This window comes from Arvicanthis niloticus, chromosome 8, assembly GCF_011762505.2.
Source record: "Arvicanthis niloticus isolate mArvNil1 chromosome 8, mArvNil1.pat.X, whole genome shotgun sequence".
NCBI classification, from domain to species: Eukaryota; Metazoa; Chordata; class Mammalia; order Rodentia; family Muridae; genus Arvicanthis; species Arvicanthis niloticus.
This window is the reverse complement of record NC_047665.1, coordinates 42,138,639-42,155,841: the sequence shown is the minus strand read 5'-3', so window position 1 is coordinate 42,155,841 and position 17,203 is coordinate 42,138,639. Positions and strand designations below refer to the sequence as shown.

The 17,203-nt window shown below is 40.3% G+C and overlaps 1 pseudogene; it reads left to right on the top strand.

Annotated features, from left to right (window-relative positions):
- Positions 1-366: 366 nt before the first annotated feature.
- On the top strand, positions 367-1,155 carry LOC117713391 (calcyclin-binding protein pseudogene; annotated as a pseudogene).
- Positions 1,156-17,203: the final 16,048 nt, after the last annotated feature.

Here is a 17,203-nt window from a genome sequence, read left to right as displayed (position 1 = left end):
TTGCAGCATATATGTACCATATCGAACAACATCCTGTTCCACTTTGGGAGACTGAGAAAGTATGTGAAGATTTATTCTTGACCTGGGGAATACGGTTCACCAATGAAGAGTTTCACAGGATGGGAAAGACCTGGGTTCAAAACACAGCATGAAAAAACTTAAAATGGATTCATTTTTAACATAATGACACTTTTTAAATGAGTAAGTTTATGTGGAGATTGTGTTATTTAAAATATAGTTGTGGCACCGGATTGGTGAAGCACACTGCTGGTCCTGCGACGCTCGTGGGCATCGTGGCATGTTCGGCTTTTCTGTCTGTTTCTGTGCGCCGCTGCAGCTCTCAACTTGGGTTTGACGAGCCATAGCATGGCTTCGGCTTTGGAGGAGTTGCAGAAAGACCTAGAAGAGGTCAAAGTGTTGCTGGAAAAGCCCACTAGGAAAAGACTACCTGATACTCTTACAAATAAAAAAAAAAAAAAAAAAATCCAAGATTGGGAAGGAACTAAAGACCAAGATGCAACAGAAGTCACAGAAGAACCAGAACTTAATAATGGAAAGCCAACTGCTGTGGCTGCTCCTCTTACAATAGGATACACTGTGAAAATCAGTAATTATGGATGGGATCAGTCAGATAAGTCTGTGAAAATCTACATTACCTTGACTGGAGTTCATCAGGGTCCCAGTGAGAATGTGCAGGTACACTTCAGAGAGGTCATTTGATCTTTTGGTAAAAAACCTCAATGGCAAGAATTACTCCATGATTGTGAACAATCTTTTGAAACCTATCTCTGTGGAAAACAGTTTAAAAAAGTCATAACTGATACAGTTATTATCCTATGTATAAAGAAAGCAGAAAACACAGGGTGGGAGTTTTTCATTCAGGTGGAAAAAGAATGCAAAGAGAAAGAAAAGCCTTCCTAGGACACTGAGGCAGATCCTAGTGAGGGATTAATGAATGTTCTAAGGAAAATTTATGAAGACGGAGACGATGACATGAAGCAAACCATTAATAAAGTGTGGGTGGAATCCAGAGAGAAGCAAGCCAGAGAAGACAGAATTTTGAGGCTTTTAAAAGTCCTTATGGGAACTGTGATGTGGAGTGCTCGTATTTCCAGTAAGGGAATGTTTTTGAACTGCACATATTTGTTCTTGTGAGTATGTAGTTTTGACAGATAACTATTTACACAGCCTTTGACAGTAGATTCTCCATTTCTTACTGGAGGATTTGATTTAATTCAATAAACTTACTAAATTTTTTTCTTCATTTGCACCCCAGACATTTTGTTTCAGAAAAGGCTTTATGGCATTCTTACTGAAATGTAAAAAGCAAGTCTTACATAATGAAAATGTTACATCATACATTTTTGTTCTGGCTGGGAGATAAAAACAGAAGTATTTTTCTATCTGTAACTGACATTGGGTGCCAGTAATGTAAACATTAAAAGCAAAAACTTTGCATAACATTCAAATTTGTACATGAACTTGCAAGTTCCTATAGAGCTGTTATCCGTTATTACCAGCTTAAGCAACATGTGTGCCATGTCTTACCTTGTACTACTAATTGACTCAAGTATATTTATGAATATAAAATTAAACAAAATACAAATGACAAAAATAGACAAACATCTTGTGGTGATAAGTACTGTCATGGATCAGATGGCTTAAAAAATAATCATGATGTGTAAACTTGAAAAGCTCACTCATTCTTTTGTTCAAGAAAGTTGGAGTTTTACTTAAAAGATAAACATAAACATAAATCTGAATAAATAAATAAATAAATAAATAAAACATAGTGTAAGATTTGTGCACATTTGTCAGAATAAAAGGCTTGTAAGTTGCAATATTTTGCTTAGATTTTTTTTCCTTAAATTTTTAAATAAAAAGTACTCGGGCAAATGCAAATCAAAATGACCCAGAGATTCCACCTTATACCAGTCAGAAAGACTATGATAAAAAATTTAAAATTTAAAGCAATAACAACTTGCTGACAAGGATATGGCAAAAAAGGAACATTCCTCCATTGCTGGTAGGATTACAAATTGATACAATTACTCTGGAAATCAACCTTGCAGTTCCTTAAAAAAATTGGAAATAGTTCTATCTGAAGACCCAGCTATACTGTTTCTGGAAAAGATGCAAAAGATGGTTCACTATATCACAAGGACAGGTGCTCCACTATGTTCATAGGCTCCTTATTCATTAAAAAAAAGCAGAAGCTGCAAACAACCCAGATGTCCCTCAACTGAAGAACTGATACAGAAAATATCGAATACTACTCAGCTATTTAAAATGAGGACATGATGAATTTTTCAGGTAAATGGATAGACCTAGAAAATATCCTTAGTGAGGTAACCCAGGCCCAAAAGTACATGCATGCATAGTATGTACTCACTGATAAGTAGATATTAGCCAAAAAGTACAGAATACTCATGATACACCCCACAGACCCTAAGAAGTTAAACAAACAAAGACGGACCAAGTGAGGATGCTTAAATCCCACTTAGAAGGGGAAGTAAAAAATCATGGGAGGCAGCTGGAGGGAGAAACCTGGGTGGGAGAGGGGGAGGGGAAAACGGAGCAAGATCAGGTATGGGGGGGACAAGAGAGAAGCACAGATGGCCAGGAAAATGAATGGAAATATGCAGCTGCCAGGGCTGGGGGCTGGGGGCTAGGGTGTGTGGGGTTAGGATAACTTCTAGAAAGTTCCAGAGACCTGAAATGTGAGAGGCTCCCAGGACTCAATGGAGATTGAAGGAGCTGAAGGGGATGGCAACTCCATAGGAAGACCAGCAGTGTCAACTAATCCGGACCCTTGGGAGCTCCCATAGACTAAGCCACCAACCAAAGAGTAGACATGGGCTGGTCTGAGGCCCCTGGAACTTATGTAGCAGAGGACAGCCTTCTATAACCTCAGCTGGAGAGGATGTGCCTCTAATCCTGTAGAGACTTGATGCCCCCAGGGTAGCAGGATGCTCTAGGAAGGGGACACCCTCTCAGAGGTGAAGGGGACAGTGGATGGGGCAGAGAACTCTGGGAGGGGCACCAGGAGAGGGGGCAACATTTGGGAGTAATTAATTAGAAAAATAAAATACTAACTTTATTAACAGTAAAAAAAGAGTCTGCATTATATTTTCTTCATGGAAATTTGACAATAAGTATATTTCATTATACACTCATGATGCATTCTAATATTTAACATATTTTACAATAATATCTCTCAGAAGTATTCCCATTATCCAAATATAGAGTGAGTTCAAATGTCTTCCAGTGGTTTCCAAAAACTATTTTCAGTTACAGGTCCTGCTGCCTTAGGGCTTTTCTATACCAGAGTCTTAGACAGGAAGACCATGAAGCATCAGGCACAGGCACTGCACATGGGCTTAGTCATAATAATCCACTCTTACAGGATCACTGGGTTGTCTACACTGAACATCAACTTCCACTGACTTAGTCTATTACTTCTTTTTACACCAGACCATGTGAAAAAAATCAAGTCTCAAACCGAATGAATCTCTTTCCTAAGGATGAACACAAACACAGGCTTGAGTTTCCAGATAAAAAGCATGTGTTGCTCTCTGCCAGATTTTAGCAGAATTGAATGTTATCATTTTGGTACAAATTAACTGCTGACACTCAAAATTTGTATATTCCCTTCAGCTTCGAACTTGTATTTCCAGGAGCCTGGGGAGTATACTCTTGTCCAGATAATCCTCACAACCGTTTGAATGTGTTCACAGCTTCATCCAGGAGAGGCTCTGTCACAGGATGTGGAAATCAGAAGCAAAAGACAATCGGTGATGGAGGATGTGCCAGTCATTTCTGCATCTATTTTCTCTCCTGGACACCATTATATAGCTGTGGGGTCTATAACGCACATCCACAGGAGGCTGAAACGTGAGCCGCACTTTCGACCTTGTAGTTCAAACCCTAAATCCTATAAACTGTTGGGTTAAAGTGTGTATTCCGCATCTGTCCTGCCACAGGGCTAGGGCCACTTGGGGAGACAGAGGTGGGGGAAGTTTGACTGTTCTCTCCCCACACCAGCACTGCATGGGCTTTGGGCTTTGGGCTTTGGGAGCTGCAGGACCAGACCGAGGCTGGGGAAGTGCAGTCTGAGGTCTGGGGGCGGGGGTGGGGTGGGGTGGGGTGGGGGAAGGTGACTGTCAGAGTTGGCTTGGTGGGTCCCTGGGCCAAAAGGCAGCCAGGAACTGTCTGGTTCTTAGGCTCTTGGGCCTTCAGGCGCTGCTGGGAGCGGTGAAAGAGCTGAGAGTGAAGTAGGGGTGTACAGGCTGGATTGCCCTGCAGCTGAAGGGGAGAGAAAGGGAGGGCGATGAGAGTTCTTGACTCTCTTGACTTGGGTTTGTGGTAGCAGTGTCTGGGAACACAGAGAGGTATTTTGCAGGAGCTTAGACTGTTGCTCTATAGGTGAAGACCTTCTCCATTGTTCCCCATGGCGGATCCTGATGAAAATAAAGCAGTCTATAGTTTTAAAATGTTTATTTTCATGGTGGGAAAATAGATGAGAAAATGTACCCCAGTATCTCAGGGAGAGCCTCAGATTAAATACCTTTTGCAGGGAGGAGTGTCTGGGAAGGAAAGCTTAATTGACTATACCCTTCTGGCCTTTAGGTACCTCATTAATCTGTCTTGAGGCTCTGTGGCCTGTAGTCATGCCCTCTACCTGTGAAGGGGATAGTAGGGGCATTGCCCTATGTGATTAAAGGACACAAATCTATGGAGGGCTGAGGCCTCCTGTCAGGAGCTTGGAGTCTGGGAGCATGGCAAATGCTATACCATCCCTTGCAGGGGACCCTGCGGGGTCACCTGCTGGGTTACCTGGGTTTCAAACCAGCTCAACCAGAAATCAGGCTGCCTTTTGTGGTCCTACAATAAACCATATCCTTGTCAGGAGTGGCTTTGCTACCTCAGTCTTTCAATGGTTTTAGAAAGGTCTAGCTCTAGCCTGGAGGCTTTCCTCTTTTTAACATTAAATCCTAAATAAATGTGGAAAATATGTCTGTACTGAGTAACACAGTGCTGGAGAAATAACCATCTCAAAAGATAAGTTGAGCTAAGATGACAGAAGCCAGAAAGAGAAATTAGCATCTACAATGATCAAGAGTGATCGGATGGTATCATAGTTTATTAATATAGTTTTATTGCTGTGAAGAGGCACTATGACCACAGTAATTCTTATAAAGGAAAACATTTAATTTGCAGCTGGCTTACAGTTTCAGAGGTTTAGTCCGTTGTCATCATGATGGGAAGCATGGCAGCATGCATGCACGCATGGTGCTGGAGGAGCTGAGAGAACTATATCTTAACTGAAAGTGAGCTATACTGGGTTTAGGTTGAGCACAGGAGACCTCAAAGCTTGCCCCACAGTGACACACTTCCTCTGAAAAGACCATGCCTCTTAATAGTGCCACTCCCTATGGTCCAAGCATTAAAACACATGAGTCTATAGGGACCATACCTATTCAGACCACCATGGATGGAGACCGGAGAAGATTCTGATACATCTCTACTGCTTGTGCTTCTGTGTGACCTGCAACTATAAAAAGGAAAGTTCAGCATACGCTGCCTCCATTAGATTATACATGATCTTTACTCAAACGGCAAATACTCAAATACTTCCATCTGGCTAAAGATAGTTGTCATGTCCTAAGCAAGTCACCTATATGAAAATAATTCACTATATAACCAGAAAATTACGATTAATGAATTTTCTGATATACTAAACTTACCAGCAGATAGTGGATCCAAAACTGCTTAGGAAACATATTTTCCTGAATATGACAGTTTCTGGCCTCATTGGAAACCTCACATAGAACCAAGGAGTCCAAGATCTTGCTTTTCTGAAGGCAAGACATTATGTTATGTAGCTATTCCTTCTGAACAATCTCTCCTGGAGGGAGGAAGTAAATGGGACTCTGGAAGATAACGTTTGAGAGCCCAAGGAGCTCCTAAAATTGAGAATGAAATTTAGAAAGTTCCGAGATTCACGGTCCATCCCCAGGTTCGTAAAAGCACAAGCACTGGGAAGGGGACTGCCAGGCTGATTGTCTGCCTCGAAGCTTGGATGCCCAAGGGCTGCCAGCAAGCTGCTCAGTGAAGGCAGGACACAATCTGCAAATGGAGTCCTAGTCAGTGTTCCTCTGGGTGAGAAACAGCAAAGTCTGAGATGAATGCCATGATACACAGTCTCCTGTGTACCCAGATGCTGCTGGTCCCCAGTATGAGTTTCCAGGCAGGAAGGGGAAATCAGAGCCTAGGATGAGGTTGGAATTGGGTTTGGTTCCAAGTGAGTGCTGAGAGTACAGAGGACTGGAAGACAGCAGGTGATTTCTGGGAGCTTTGGCATGGCTCTTTATGAAGAAGACCTCCTCCCACCCCCTTGGCAATGCTGATGAAGAGATAGTCCTTGCTTGTCTAAACTTTTTTGTTTGATGGCAAATGTGAATGCATACACCTTACTCAGAGTGAGCCAAGGATTAAATACCTTTTGTGGGAAGGAATGTTCAGGAAGGGAAGCTCACTGGCTGAACACGCAGGATCTATTAGATTCCTCATTAGCATGGAGAACTCCATTTTCTTTTGCTTTTTAAAAAGATGTCATGTAATAATTTTATCTTCTTTTTTATTGGATATTTTCTTTATTTACATTTCAAATGTTGTCCTCTTTCCCAGTTCCCCCATCCCAGCTGTCTCCTGAGAGGATCTGCCAGGTTTTTATGCTATGTGACTGATTGCCATGGTCCTAACAGTGGGATGTCATAGTTACATGTTCCAGATCAGGTAGATTGGCAGGTATCTGGCCTCACTCCTACTGTTCTCAATTTTACTCAGCCTTACCAATTATTCTGTCTGGTGGCATGGTCCACTTGCCCCTCGGGATGCTCTTTGGTATCACTAACTGCAAGTTGTATATAGGCAATCTAGGGAGATAACTACCCATGTCAGGGTAAGATTCCACAGTGTTATAGCCATTTCCTGTAAGCAACCACTGTAAACTCATTGCTTCACTAAGCAGGACTGGGTGGACTCATTTCTGTGTCTGTTGTCAGTGCCCTGTCTGTAGAATACACAGAAATATCTGCACAGAAAAAATTCACTCAACCTGAAAGTAATTTATTGTTTTTTACTTTCAACTGAATTTGGCCTGCAAAAGTGTTCACTTTCTTTTTGTTTCATAATGTATAATGTTTGTTTTTAAATCATCTAGGAGTAAGATAGGGTAAACATATTCTATTTCATTTCTAAAACATCTTTTAATGCACCCCAACCTTTTTGTATCTACTCTCTGTCCTTGCAACCTCCCTGCCAAAAAAAAAAAAAAGCAAAAAATAAAAAGGCAAATATGAAAAAAAGAAAAACAGGAAAAAACATCTTATTGTGGATTTTGCAGTATGTCACAGTGTATCATACTTGCAAATGTTTATTGTAATGAGTCATTGGTCTGGTTTGAGGCCTCTGGCTTCTGTTACACTATCAATACTGAATCCTCACTGGTACTCCTTTTCAATATCCTGTTGTTATCCTGTATTATGAACATCCAAAATCTTTGGATCTACAGGATCAGCACCTTCATGTACCCCAGCAGTTGATAGGTTAGATATTGGGGTGGGGCAACTCGAAGCCCTGGATCTGGGCATAGATGGTTGCTGAGTTTGTCAGCCCATCAGCTCTCTGGTGCCTATGATATCAGGGCCAGTTTTCCCATTTTGCCTAAGTGAGGGGTGGGGCTAGTTCCCTGTTGCAACTAGGAAGGGGCCAGATCAGCTTCACCTTTCCTGTTTTCATTCTATTGGGTCCAGCTCTCTAGCACAGCCCAGCAAGGGGCAAGGCCAGCTCTTCTGATCTTCTGCTCAAATGATCTCAGGGCCAGCTCTGCCACCCAATGAAGGCAGTAAAGGGCAAGGAGAGGAGGTTATCTTTACCACCCCATGTCACAATTCAGCAAATGAGGAGTGGTAGGGACAGCTCTCCTGCAATCATACCATAGGCCAGCCCACTGGCTTGCATCCTAGCCACCAAAGCCAATTTTATAATGCTGCCTAGCTGAGGGGCAGGTCTCACTATCTTAAGTACTGCAGCCAGTGAGAGGCAGGGCCAGTTCTTCACAGCCTTGGACATTAGCATGGTCCCAGCAGCAGCCCAGACCATGGGTGTCCACTTGGCCTTCGGTGGTAACATGAGCCATAGATATTGACACAGACCCTGCTGCTGCAGGGCCATGGATCAGACAGACCTTCACTGACAGGACAGGCTGGGACTTTACCATGGCTATACAGGTGAAGGTGACTATGAAGGTTAGTCACATAATGCTGTTCTTCACCACCCTTTCATCTCCAGTTACATCTCTCTTCATTGTCCACAAACCATTCTGCTTTTCTTTCTCTCCCATCTCTCCCCCAGATACTTGCATATCAAAGTGGAGCATGCAGCCAGTAGACAGACAGACAAGCCATGGGGTGGGCAGGCCTCTGGGTGTCTTCCACCTGTTAGCACTGAGTGCCAGTAGACAGGACCCTGAGGTCAGTACATCCTATTTCTAAAGATGCCTGAAAAACCTCTACTGAATACCTGGAACAGTTATTTGAACATTTGAAAACCAAATAACAGGCAAGTCGGATTTTAAAAACCTAGAATTTTAGAACTTGTTATGAGTTTATCATTTTTTTTTTACTCTTAAGTATTCTCTAGTCTGGACTCAAGGAAGCCAAAAGTCAGACAACTACTCATGGAAATTGACACAGAAAAAGAGAGTCAGAGAAGGTGCACAGCTATTACTTAATATATAAGAACGAGATAAATTCTCTGTTACTACTCTCCCCATTATTTTGTTTCTGTTAACATTCCAGTTTCTGATAGCACAGAGAATGAAAGAGCTCATTTTTCTTCCAGAGTATCTGCTGTCTCAAGGGCTTATGGTAAACTCCAACTTAATTTTCATCTCTATACCCTCCTACTTATTAGCTTGTGGTAGGTTTTAATGAAAATGAACGTGTTTGAACACTTGGTCTGAAGTTGGTGGAACTGTTGAGGAGAGACTGGGAGGTGTGGTCTTTTTAGAGGAGGTGTGTTACTGAAGGTAGGCTTCAAGGTTTCCAAGGTCATTGCCATTCCCAGTTTGCTCTCTGTCTCATATTTGTGTCTCAAGATGGGATTTCTCAGCTACTGCTCCACCACCATACCTTCATGCCTGCTACCATTTTCCCTGTCATGATGGTCATAGACTCTCATTAACCTTCTGACACTGTGAGCCCCCAAAGACTCTTCTATAAGTTGCCTTCGTCATTGTGGCTTATCACAGCCACAGAAGAGTACCCAAGACCTATCTTAGTAGAGTGCTGATATGATAAATGTAACAAAAGTAAAATGGGGCTTTATTGTCATTTATATGACTATTATAAACTAAAATGGAAAGAGTCAAAACTCAGTTATTAGCATCTTCAGGCAGAAAAAGATTGAATCTAGATAAATTACAAAAGTTGAAACCTAAACCTACCCAATAAGAAGTCTGTGAGATTGGATCTTCTAGTAACATCAGAAGCTATACCCATAACATTTCACCAATATTACTACCCTAATATGAAATGAACAAGAATAACATTAATAAACTTGCTAAACTGAATGGGGGGAAGCCCATGAGGCCTTAGCCCTAGACAATTTACTACAGCCAACTAAGGAAAGCTGGGAGCTAGAGAAGTGCTGTTCTCCCTAAGGAACAGCATATTGATTTGTTATCTAGTACCAAAGACTGCCCTGAAAACATGCATATGAACTCACTAATATCAAATGAAGTCAACAGATTATATTTAGGAATATGTATGTATGTACACATACAAATATATGCGTAATAACAATGAAAAAATCATGAATTTGAAGAGGGTAGAAAGGGGAATATGAGAGAGTTTAAAGAAAAGAAAGGGAAGAGAGAAGTACTGTAATTAAACCACAATGACAGAAATAAACAATAAATAACTTTTAATGGTGATATAATAAGTATATTATGTATAAAATTAAATACTAAAATATTCATGTAACTCCAAAGAAGAAAAACATAACTCTAAAAAGTACCAATATTGCACTAAATACAAGTGGCTTAAATACACCAATTTAAAAATGCAGCTTATCTGAGTGGATAAAGTTTGTGACCTAAAAACCTGCTGGGTACAAAAATTCACTTCAGATACAATTATAGAGATTAAAAGTAAAGGATGGTAAAACAAGTATAATGATGGCAGTCTAAAGTTCAGATGTAAGATGTTGGATATCTAGTGAATAATAATCTTCAAAAACTTGTGGCGAGGAGATGGAAATGATGCCCAGAAGCTGCATAGATCCCAAGGAGTCCAATCAAATAAAATAACAAGCCATGGATAAGTGAGGCTAGAAGCAGTCTGAAGGATGTGGTTTAGCTGAATGAATTCCCACCATCTCGTATTTTCAAGGACCCCTTGAAAAAAATATATATATATATAATATATATAGTATATATATATAGTAATACATATTATATTTTGTATATTATATATGTATATATACATATATACGTATATATTTTTTCTCAAGATTAATCTTTTTAGCTCATAAAAATATCATTTCTCTGCCCTGAAGGAAGAACATCCCCAGGAAAATCAAAGGCTTCCTTCACTGCCCTGTCACTATGTCCCTTAAACATGATTCATCCTTTCATCCTGCTAAAATAAGTTTGTTGTGCCTGGCTTAAAGATGTTAAGCCCTTAGGAGTTTTGCTAAAGATCTCGCCTCCTTTTGAGCTCTTAGTTCTGAACTGAATAAAATTTTGACCCATATGCTGGTAGATATCACATAAACAAAAGACTCACAGTAAGGCAAGGTTCTCAATAGCATGGGCTCTTACTTTTCCAAGCACAGTTGTGTTAGAAGGCTTGGTTCTGGGAAAATGAAAAACGAAGCTACCTGTCATTTCTAGTCATGTGTACTGTCAACGTTCTGCTTGGAGAGATCAGCTTCCAGGCCAGTCTTCAGATCCTTGACCACATTTTAGCAATAGTAGGCTTGTTATTTGAAAGGAATTTGAGAAGGTCATGAGCCTTGTGCATAGTCTCAAAATTAGTATTGTTCATAAGTCATTAATTCCTTGCTCAATCCCTCATTGTCTTTCCACTGAACTCTGAAGAACACCCATGATCTTTAAACTGGCCTTTTCCCAGAGCAAACTGGTTTTGCTGTCCTTGGGGCAGCTCGTGTTTATTTGAAACGTTCTCTGTTTCAACTTCTGCTACCCCAGCCCTGACAGACTGGCTTACATCTTCTTTTCTTTGAATCTCACTCATCCTGATTCTTTGAAAAGTCGTCCCTCTGTATGAGTTACATACTCTTACTTTTTATTTTTTAATAGCACTATCATGTGCCTGTCAAGTAAAAGGATAGGGTCTCTAAGGTTAAGAACTCATTGTCTGTGTATATCTTGAGTTCAGATGTAGATTTTGCATCTTAGAAGCCATGTTTTCTGGATTACAGCTGTGTCCCCAAATACACTCACAGAGCAGTTGAACGTTCACCTTCACAAGTAAAGAAAATGTCAGCTTGTTTGTGAATATTTTTCAAATGCATGAAGCACAATATTGCCTTGTATATGTTGTGTGTTTATATTTCTACCTGCTTTTGTCTTCATCAAGTCTGAAGTCCTGTGTACAGAGTAAAAGCAACCACCTTCCTGTTACATCTTTGAAAGTTGACTCTATTAATGTTACACTAACATCTGTGCTTAAAGAAAAATTCATATTATAGGAAGAATTTCATGGACAGAAATTTTTATTGTGGGCAACTATTAGTTTTCTCTTAGTAGTTGCCAATGAGACTCCCTATGCTCTTTGGGGCATTTAATATGAAAGAAAATATACTAAGTACCTTTTTATCTACCATGTATCAGATTTGCATTTAGCTATCTTAAGGTGCTCTGCTAGCTAGTTTTATATCGACTTGACAGAAGATAGCCCTTTTTTTGAAAAGAAATTCTCAATTGAGAAAATGTCCCCACAATATTATCCTCTGAACAAACATTTGGTGCATTTCCTTGATTGATATTTGATATGAAAAAGCCAAGCTCACTGTGGGGTGATACCGTGCCTGGGCTAATGGTCCTGGGTCTATAAGACAGCAGTCTAAGCAAACCATGACAAGCATTTTCCCAAGACTTATGCATCAATTCCTGTCCCAGGTTCCTGCTCTGTTTGATTTTTGACCCTTATTTCCTTTATTGATGTGGAACTACAAGCTGAAATAAACCCTTCCCTCCCCAAGTTACTTTTGGTCATGGTGTTTTATCACAACAGAAATGCTAAGACAGGTGATTATGAATTTCCTGTAGATCTAGTATTTTTTAATTTCAATGATAATAAGTAAAAACAAATAGTAAGTGTGAATAATAATTTTAAGAATGTTGTTAGTGACCTAATTATGGTGATTCATATCTGCATTCCGTACACTTGAGGATCTGGAACAATAGAAATTTGAAGTCAGATGTGAGACTCTGTTTTTTAAAAAGTGAAAAAATCTTCAACATTGATTTCTATATGTTGAGAATATTTAACCCTTCTCTAGTTATTCTGACATAAAATTATTTTAGATAATAGTTGCCCTACACCCCTAAAGGAGAAATGTGTTTTATTTTCATAATTTCCCCTTTCTTGTGCCCTGCCTCCACCCAGCCCCTAGTGATTCACATTCTACTCTCTGCTTCTGCATACCGAGTCTTTTGGCTTCCATAAATGAGTGAGTGCATGCCATGTTTGTACCTAATACACTTCATTCAATGTACCTAATACACGCAGTACAATGTCCTCCATTTCATTCCTATTGCTACAAATTACAGGATTCCATCATTTGATGGCTGAATAGTCCTTTATTTTATGTATAGAAACTGCATACTATTTCATAGTGTAGTTGTAATTACTTTTCTATTGATATTTATTTACTCACAGAGATGAAGCTACCAGTGGTTCATTTGAAATTCACTCTGATTCTTTTATAGCAATATATGCTCTGAAGTTGTAACTAGGGATACAGATGCATATGTATATGTATGTATAAAATATCTGTCTGTCTGTGTATATATCTATATCTATATCTATATCTATATCTATATCTATATCTATATCTATATCTATATCTATATCCCTTATAATTAGAAGTAAGCTTGGATGTGACTGAATCTTGGATAACAGAACATAAGTAGAAGCATCGCAAGGCTGATTCCAAGGACACACTCAAGAGAGTGTGGCTTTGGCAGCCTTCCCCTTCCTAGCTCTCTGCTTCCACGGTTCTGTTTAGGAGCACATGCTGCCATACCAATGTTTTGGGTGAGGCTCACAAAGCCTGGAATTTGTGTAAGTGTTGTACATACCCTGGAGTGCCTAGTTGGGTTGGAAAAGAAATGAAAATCTTTCTTATTTTAACTACAATTGATTTTCTGCCACTTTTTTTTTTTTTTTTTGGTTTTTAATTTAATTTTTTTTTACTTACTCATTTTTCATCCTGCTCACTGCCCCTGTTTTTTTCTTTATTTTTATTATTAATTTTATTTATTTGCTTATTTATTCACTTTACATCCCACTCACTGCCCCCCTCCTGGTCACCTCCCCACAATCCTTCCCACATCCCCTCCTTTTCTCCTCTGAGCAGGTGGGGGCCCTATGGGTATTCCTCCACCCTGGTACTTCAAGTCTCTTTGAGGCCAGGCATTTCCTCTCCCACTGAATCCAGACAAGGCAGCCTAGCCAGAAGAATATATCCCACATACAGGTAACAGCGTTTGGAATAGTCCTTGTTCCAGTTGCTTGGGACCCAAATGAAGATCAACTGTACATTTGCTACATATGTGCTGGGGCTACATATGTAGCCTCTCTGTGTTGTCTGGTTGGTGGTTCAGACTCTAAGAGCCCCAAGGGTCCAGGTTAGTTGGTTCTGTTGGTTTTCCTGTGGAGTTCCTATCCACTTTGGGACCCACAATCTTCCATGAGAGTTCTCAAGCTCCATCCACTGCTTGTCTGTACATGTCTGCATCTGTCTTAGCTGCTGGGTACATCTTCTCAGAAGATAACTTGCTCTTGTCTGTGCAGTTTCTGTTCATGTCACAGTCCCTGATTTTATATTTGTCAGTTGTGCTGTATTTAGGAGGTCTTGTTTCCTTGGTGTCTTCGATTGACTCTGGCACTTCTAACCTTCGTACCACTTCTTCCACAGAGAACCTTTGGTCCTGAGGGGAAGAAGGTGATGGAGACATATCATACATGAATGAGTGTTTCAAGGTCTCTCACTTTCTGCATATTTTCTTTTCCTTCCTTCCTTCCTTCCTTCCTTCCTTCCTTCCTTCCTTCCTTCCTTCCTTCCTTCCTTCCTTCCTTTCCTCCTTTTGTCCTTCCTTCCTCCTGCCTCCCTCCCTCCCCCTCCCACCCTCCCTCCCTCCCTTCCTTTCTTGTTTTTTCCTTCTGTCATTTCTTTTTTACTTATTTCATTCGTTTACATCTCAAATGATATCCTCCTTCCCAGTTACCCATCGACACCCCCCATCCCACATCTGCCTGCTCCTACTTCCTCTTTGAATCTATGAAGGTGCTTCCCATCCCACCCACCCACTGCCAACCTATTGCTCCAGGGTTCCCCTACACTGGAACAGCCAGCCAACATTGTTCTTTCTATGAGGTTGCAATGCCCCTCTGCTGCTCCAGTTCTTCCTCCAGATCCCCCATCAAGGCCCCCAGATCATCCTGATGGTTGGAACCAAGCATCCACATCTGCATTGGTCAGGTGCTGGCAGAACCTTCCATGGAACAGCCACACCAGGTTTTTTTTTATCAAGTGTCTCTTGGAAACAAGAACAGTGTCTAGGTTTGGTGTCTGCAGACAGGATGGATTCCCAAGGTCAGATGGGCACTGAATGGTCCTTCCTTCAGTCTCCGCTCCATTTTTTTGTCCGTCTTTCATTTGAACAGGAACATTTCTGGGTTAAAAATTTTGAAATGGGTGGGTGGCCCCATCCCTTGACTGGAGATCATGTCTATCTACTGGAGGTGGTCTTTACAGGTTTTATTTCCTGTTTGCTACACACTTCTGCTAAAGTCATTCCTGTTGGGTCCTGGGAGCCTCTCATTTCCCTGGTGTCTGCGACCCCCAAGTGGCTTCTTCAAGTTCCTCATCCCCCACTGCTACATATTTTTATTTGATTTCCTGACCCTTTGCACCTCTCTCCTGTCCTCTCCAGTACCTAACCCTACCCCCTTTTCCTCCCCTTCTCTTTCTTTCTCTCTCTCTCTCTGGTTTCCCCTCCCTTTACCTCCCTTGATCATCCTGTTCCCCGTTCTATGCAGAACTGAAGCATCCAGACCCTGGTCTTTCTTCCTCCTAAGCTCTGTATGGTCTGTATGAGCATTGTGAGCTTTGGGGCTAATATCCACTTATCAGTGAGTACATACCATGTGTGTTATCTGTGTCTGGGTTACTTCACTCTGGGTGATATTTTCTAGTTCTAACCATTTGCCTGCGAATTTCATGAAGTTATTGTTTTTAATAGCTAAATAGTATTCCACTGTGTAACTGTACCACATTTTCTGTATCCATTCTTCTGTTGAGGGACATCTTGGTTCTTTCTAGCTTCTGGTTAAATAACACTGCTATGAACATAGTGGAGCATGTGTCCTTGTTATATGTTGGAGCATCTTTGGGTATACGCCCAGTAGTGGTATAGCTGGGTCTTCAGGTAGAACTATTTACAATTTTCTGAGGAACTGCCAGATTGATTTCCAGAGTGGTTGTACCAGCTTGCAGTCCCACCAGCAATGGAGAAGTGTTCTTCTTTTTCCACAGAGGATGTACATTTTAAAAATTAAAAGTCACTCTTACTGGCCAGATCTTAGATAATTTGGTCACCAAAGTAAACAAAAAAATAATAGACTAAAAAATAAAAATCAAAGACTGTGGATAAGGAGATAACATAGTTCTTTTTCCACTGGACAGTTTTAGCTTCTTTGTCAAATATCAAGTGACCATAGATGTGTAGGTTCATTTCTGGGTCTTCAATTCTATTCCACTGATCCTCCTGCCTGTCACTGTATAAATATCATATGGTTTTTATCACTATTGCTCTGTAGTACAGCTTGAGGTCAGGGATGGCTACTCCTCAGAAGTTCTTTTATTGTTGAGAATAGTTTTTGATATCCTGGGTGTTTTGGTATTTAAAATGAATTTGAGAATGGCTCTTTCTAATTTTTGGAAGAATTGATTTGGAATTTTGATGGGATTGCATTGAAGCTGTAGATTGCTTTTGGCAAAATGGCCATTTTTACTTCGTTAATCCTGCTGAACCATGAGCTTAAGAGATCTTTCCATTTTCTTAGGCTTTCTTTGATGTTTTTCTTCAGAGACTTGAAATTCTTTTTATGCAGATCTTTCACTCGTTTGGTTAGAGTCACACCATGATATTTTATATTGTTTATGACTATTGTGAAGAATGTCCTTTCCCTAATTTCTTTCTCAGCCCATTCATCCTATGAGTAGAGGAAGGCTACTGATTTGTTTGAGTTAATTTTGTATCCAGACACTTTGCTGAAGTTGTTTATCAGGTTTAGGTGTTCTCTGGTGGAATTTTGGGGGTCAGTTAAGTATACTATCATATCATCTGCAAATAGTGATATTTGACTTCTTCCTTTCCAATTTGTATCTCTTTGACCTCCTTTTGTTGTCTAATCGCTCTAGCTAGAACTTCAAGTACTATATTGAATAGATAGGGAGAGAGTGGGCATCCTTGTCTAGTCCCTGATTTTAGTGGAACTGCTTCAAGTTTCTGTCCATTTAGTTTGATGTTGGCTACAGATTTGCTGTATATTGGTTTTTTTATTATGTTTAGGAATGGACTTTGAATTCCTGATCACCCCAATACTTTTAACATGAAGGGCTGCTGTGTTTTGTCAAAGGCTTTTTTAGTATCTTATCAGATGATCATGTGTGTTTTTTCTTTCAGTTTGTTTATAAAGAGGATTACATTGATAGATTTCTTCACATTGAACCATCCCTGCATCCCTGAGATGAAGCCTACTCTGTCATGATGAATAATCATTCTGATGTGTTCTTGGATTTGGTTTGTGAGAATTTTATTGAGTATTTTTGTATTGGTACTCATAAGGGAAATAGGTTTGAAGTTTCCTTTCTTTGTTGG